The following is a 6,000-nucleotide window of genomic DNA, read 5'->3' as shown; positions in this document are numbered from 1 at the left end:
TGCTGCCCGTGTACCCCTGGAACCAATTATAAAGTGCCTACAGCCAGCCCATTTTATTGTGTTAGGCCTTCGAAGCCTGTCTGCGGTCCCTCCTTCCACTAGGCCTCCACTGACCAGACCACTGCTGCCCGTGTACCCCTGGAACCAATTATAAAGTGCCTACAGCCAGCCCATTTTATTGTGTTAGGCCTTCGAAGCCTGTCTGCGGTCCCTCCTTCCACTAGGCTTCCACTGACCTGACCACTGCTGCCCGTGTACCCCTGGAACCAATTATAAAGTGCCTACAGCCAGCCCATTTTATTGTGTTAGGCCTTCGAAGCCTGTCTGCGGTCCCTCCTTCCACTAGGCCTCCACTGACCAGACCACTGCTGCCCGTGTACCCCTGGAACCAATTATAAAGTGCCTACAGCCAGCCCATTTTATTGTGTTAGGCCTCCGAAGCCTGTCTGCGGTCCCTCCTTCCACTAGGCCTCCACTGACCAGACCACTGCTGCCCGTGTACCCCTGGAACCAATTATAAAGTGCTTACAGCCAGCCCATTTTATTGTGTTAGGCCTTCGAGGCCTGTCTGCGGTCCCTCCTTCCACTAGGCCTCCACTGACCAGACCACTGCTGCCCGTGTACCCCTGGAACCAATTATAAAGTGCCTACAGCCAGCCCATTTTATTGTGTTAGGCCTTCGAAGCCTGTCTGCGGTCCCTCCTTCCACTAGGCCTCCACTGACCTGACCACTGCTGCCCGTGTACCCCTGGAACCAATTATAAAGTGCCTACAGCCAGCCCATTTTATTGTGTTAGGCCTTCGAAGCCTGTCTGCGGTTCCTCCTTCCACTAGGCCTCCACTGACCTGACCACTGCTGCCCGTGTACCCCTGGAACCAATTATAAAGTGCCTACAGCCAGCCCATTTTATTGTGTTAGGCCTTCGAAGCCTGTCTGTGGTCCCTCCTTCCACTAGGCCTCCACTGACCAGACCACTGCTGCCCGTGTACCCCTGGAACCAATTATAAAGTGCCTACAGCCAGCCCATTTTATTGTGTTAGGCCTTCGAAGCCTGTCTGCGGTCCCTCCTTCCACTAGGCCTCCACTGACCTGACCACTGCTGCCCGTGTACCCCTGGAACCAATTATAAAGTGCCTACAGCCAGCCCATTTTATTGTGTTAGGCCTTCGAAGCCTGTCTGCGGTCCCTCCTTCCACTAGGCTTCCACTGACCAGACCACTGCTGCCCGTGTACCCCTGGAACCAATTATAAAGTGCCTACAGCCAGCCCATTTTATTGTGTTAGGCCTTCGAAGCCTGTCTGCGGTCCCTCCTTCCACTAGGCCTCCACTGACCTGACCACTGCTGCCCGTGTACAACTGGAACCAATTATAAAGTGCCTACAGCCAGCCCATTTTATTGTGTTAGGCCTTCGAAGCCTGTCTGTGGTCCCTCCTTCCACTAGGCCTCCACTGACCAGACCACTGCTGCCCGTGTACCCCTGGAACCAATTATAAAGTGCCTACAGCCAGCCCATTTTATTGTGTTAGGCCTTCGAAGCCTGTCTGCGGTCCCTCCTTCCACTAGGCCTCCACTGACCTGACCACTGCTGCCCGTGTACCCCTGGAACCAATTATAAAGTGCCTACAGCCAGCCCATTTTATTGTGTTAGGCCTTCGAAGCCTGTCTGCGGTCCCTCCTTCCACTAGGCTTCCACTGACCAGACCACTGCTGCCCGTGTACCCCTGGAACCAATTATAAAGTGCCTACAGCCAGCCCATTTTATTGTGTTAGGCCTTCGAAGCCTGTCTGCGGTCCCTCCTTCCACTAGGCCTCCACTGACCTGACCACTGCTGCCCGTGTACCCCTGGAACCAATTATAAAGTGCCTACAGCCAGCCCATTTTATTGTGTTAGGCCTTCGAAGCCTGTCTGCGGTCCCTCCTTCCACTAGGCCTCCACTGACCAGACCACTGCTGCCCGTGTACCCCTGGAACCAATTATAAAGTGCCTACAGCCAGCCCATTTTATTGTGTTAGGCCTTCGAAGCCTGTCTGCGGTCCCTCCTTCCACTAGGCCTCCACTGACCAGACCACTGCTGCCCGTGTACCCCTGGAACCAATTATAAAGTGCCTACAGCCAGCCCATTTTATTGTGTTAGGCCTTCGAAGCCTGTCTGCAGTCCCTCCTTCCACTAGGCCTCCACTGACCAGACCACTGCTGCCCGTGTACCCCTGGAACCAATTATAAAGTGCCTACAGCCAGCCCATTTTATTGTGTTAGGCCTTCGAAGCCTGTCTGCGGTCCCTCCTTCCACTAGGCCTCCACTGACCAGACCACTGCTGCCCGTGTACCCCTGGAACCAATTATAAAGTGCCTACAGCCAGCCCATTTTGATGTGTTGGGCCTTCGAAGCCTGTCTGCGGTCCCTCCTTCCACTAGGCCTCCACTGACCTGACCACTGCTGCCCGTGTACCCCTGGAACCAATTATAAAGTGCCTACAGCCAGCCCATTTTATTGTGTTAGGCCTTCGAAGCCTGTCTGCGGTCCCTCCTTCCACTAGGCCTCCACTGACCTGACCACTGCTGCCCATGTACCCCTGGAACCAATTATAAAGTGCCTACAGCTAGCCCATTTTATTGTGTTAGGCCTTTGAAGCCTGTCTGCGGTCCCTCCTTCCACTAGGCCTCCACTGACCAGACCACTGCTGCCCGTGTACCCCTGGAACCAATTATAAAGTGCCTACAGCCAGCCCATTTTATTGTGTTAGGCCTTCGAAGCCTGTCTGCGGTCCCTCCTTCCACTAGGCCTCCACTGACCTGACCACTGCTGCCCGTGTACCCCTGGAACCAATTATAAAGTGCCTACAGCCAGACCATTTTATTGTGTTAGGCCTTCGAAGCCTGTCTGCGGTCCCTCCTTCCACTAGGCCTCCACTGACCAGACCACTGCTGCCCGTGTACCCCTGGAACCAATTATAAAGTGCCTACAGCCAGCCCATTTTACTGTGTTAGGCCTTCGAAGCCTGTCTGCCGTCCCTCCTTCCACTAGGGCTCCACTGACCTGACCACTGCTGCCCGTATACCCCTGGAACCAATTATAAAGTGCCTACAGCCAGCCCATTTTATTGTGTTAGGCCTTCGAAGCCTGTCTGCGGTCCCTCCTTCCACTAGGCCTCCACTGACCAGACCACTGCTGCCCGTGTACCCCTGGAACCAATTATAAAGTGCCTACAGCCAGCCCATTTTATTGTGTTAGGCCTTCGAAGCCTGTCTGCGGTCCCTCCTTCCACTAGGCCTCCACTGACCTGACCACTGCTGCCCATGTACCCCTGGAACCAATTATAAAGTGCCTACAGCCAGCCCATTTTATTGTGTTAGGCCTTTGAAGCCTGTCTGCGGTCCCTCCTTCCACTAGGCCTCCACTGACCAGACCACTGCTGCCCGTGTACCCCTGGAACCAATTATAAAGTGCCTACAGCCAGCCCATTTTATTGTGTTAGGCCTTCGAAGCCTGTCTGCGGTCCCTCCTTCCACTAGGCCTCCACTGACCAGACCACTGCTGCCCGTGTACCCCTGGAACCAATTATAAAGTGCCTACAGCCAGCCCATTTTATTGTGTTAGGCCTTCGAAGCCTGTCTGCGGTCCCTCCTTCCACTAGGCTTCCACTGACCTGACCACTGCTGCCCGTGTACCCCTGGAACCAATTATAAAGTGCCTACAGCCAGCCCATTTTATTGTGTTAGGCCTTCGAAGCCTGTCTGCGGTCCCTCCTTCCACTAGGCCTCCACTGACCAGACCACTGCTGCCCGTGTACCCCTGGAACCAATTATAAAGTGCCTACAGCCAGCCCATTTTATTGTGTTAGGCCTCCGAAGCCTGTCTGCGGTCCCTCCTTCCACTAGGCCTCCACTGACCAGACCACTGCTGCCCGTGTACCCCTGGAACCAATTATAAAGTGCTTACAGCCAGCCCATTTTATTGTGTTAGGCCTTCGAGGCCTGTCTGCGGTCCCTCCTTCCACTAGGCCTCCACTGACCAGACCACTGCTGCCCGTGTACCCCTGGAACCAATTATAAAGTGCCTACAGCCAGCCCATTTTATTGTGTTAGGCCTTCGAAGCCTGTCTGCGGTCTCTCCTTCCACTAGGCCTCCACTGACCTGACCACTGCTGCCCGTGTACCCCTGGAACCAATTATAAAGTGCCTACAGCCAGCCCATTTTATTGTGTTAGGCCTTCGAAGCCTGTCTGCGGTCCCTCCTTCCACTAGGCCTCCACTGACCTGACCACTGCTGCCCGTGTACCCCTGGAACCAATTATAAAGTGCCTACAGCCAGCCCATTTTATTGTGTTAGGCCTTCGAAGCCTGTCTGTGGTCCCTCCTTCCACTAGGCCTCCACTGACCAGACCACTGCTGCCCGTGTACCCCTGGAACCAATTATAAAGTGCCTACAGCCAGCCCATTTTATTGTGTTAGGCCTTCGAAGCCTGTCTGCGGTCCCTCCTTCCACTAGGCCTCCACTGACCTGACCACTGCTGCCCGTGTACCCCTGGAACCAATTATAAAGTGCCTACAGCCAGCCCATTTTATTGTGTTAGGCCTTCGAAGCCTGTCTGCGGTCCCTCCTTCCACTAGGCTTCCACTGACCAGACCACTGCTGCCCGTGTACCCCTGGAACCAATTATAAAGTGCCTACAGCCAGCCCATTTTATTGTGTTAGGCCTTCGAAGCCTGTCTGCGGTCCCTCCTTCCACTAGGCCTCCACTGACCTGACCACTGCTGCCCGTGTACCCCTGGAACCAATTATAAAGTGCCTACAGCCAGCCCATTTTATTGTGTTAGGCCTTCGAAGCCTGTCTGCGGTCCCTCCTTCCACTAGGCCTCCACTGACCAGACCACTGCTGCCCGTGTACCCCTGGAACCAATTATAAAGTGCCTACAGCCAGCCCATTTTATTGTGTTAGGCCTTCGAAGCCTGTCTGCGGTCCCTCCTTCCACTAGGCCTCCACTGACCAGACCACTGCTGCCCGTGTACCCCTGGAACCAATTATAAAGTGCCTACATCCAGCCCATTTTATTGTGTTAGGCCTTCAAAGCCTGTCTGCGGTCCCTCCTTCCACTAGGCCTCCACTGACCAGACCACTGCTGCCCGTGTACCCCTGGAACCAATTATAAAGTGCCTACAGCCAGCCCATTTTATTGTGTTAGGCCTTCGAAGCCTGTCTGCGGTCCCTCCTTCCACTAGGCCTCCAATGACCAGACCACTGCTGCCCGTGTACCCCTGGAACCAATTATAAAGTGCCTACAGCCAGCCCATTTTGATGTGTTGGGCCTTCGAAGCCTGTCTGCGGTCCCTCCTTCCACTAGGCCTCCACTGACCTGACCACTGCTGCCCGTGTACCCCTGGAACCAATTATAAAGTGCCTACAGCCAGCCCATTTTATTGTGTTAGGCCTTCGAAGCCTGTCTGCGGTCCCTCCTTCCACTAGGCCTCCACTGACCAGACCACTGCTGCCCGTGTACCCCTGGAACCAATTATAAAGTGCCTACAGCCAGCCCATTTTATTGTGTTAGGCCTTCGAAGCCTGTCTGCGGTCCCTCCTTCCACTAGGCCTCCACTGACCTGACCACTGCTGCCCATGTACCCCTGGAACCAATTATAAAGTGCCTACAGCTAGCCCATTTTATTGTGTTAGGCCTTTGAAGCCTGTCTGCGGTCCCTCCTTCCACTAGGCCTCCACTGACCAGACCACTGCTGCCCGTGTACCCCTGGAACCAATTATAAAGTGCCTACAGCCAGCCCATTTTATTGTGTTAGGCCTTCGAAGCCTGTCTGCGGTCCCTCCTTCCACTAGGCCTCCACTGACCAGACCACTGCTGCCCGTGTACACCTGGAACCAATTATAAAGTGCCTACAGCCAGCCCATTTTATTGTGTTAGGCCTTCGAAGCCTGTCTGCGGTCCCTCCTTCCACTAGACCTCCACTGACCTGACCACTGCTGCCCGTGTACCCCTGGAA

Source organism: Ranitomeya variabilis, chromosome 3, assembly GCF_051348905.1.
Source record: "Ranitomeya variabilis isolate aRanVar5 chromosome 3, aRanVar5.hap1, whole genome shotgun sequence".
Taxonomy (NCBI): domain Eukaryota; kingdom Metazoa; phylum Chordata; class Amphibia; order Anura; family Dendrobatidae; genus Ranitomeya; species Ranitomeya variabilis.
The sequence above is the reverse complement of the archived record's forward strand: the minus strand, read 5'-3'. Positions refer to the sequence as shown.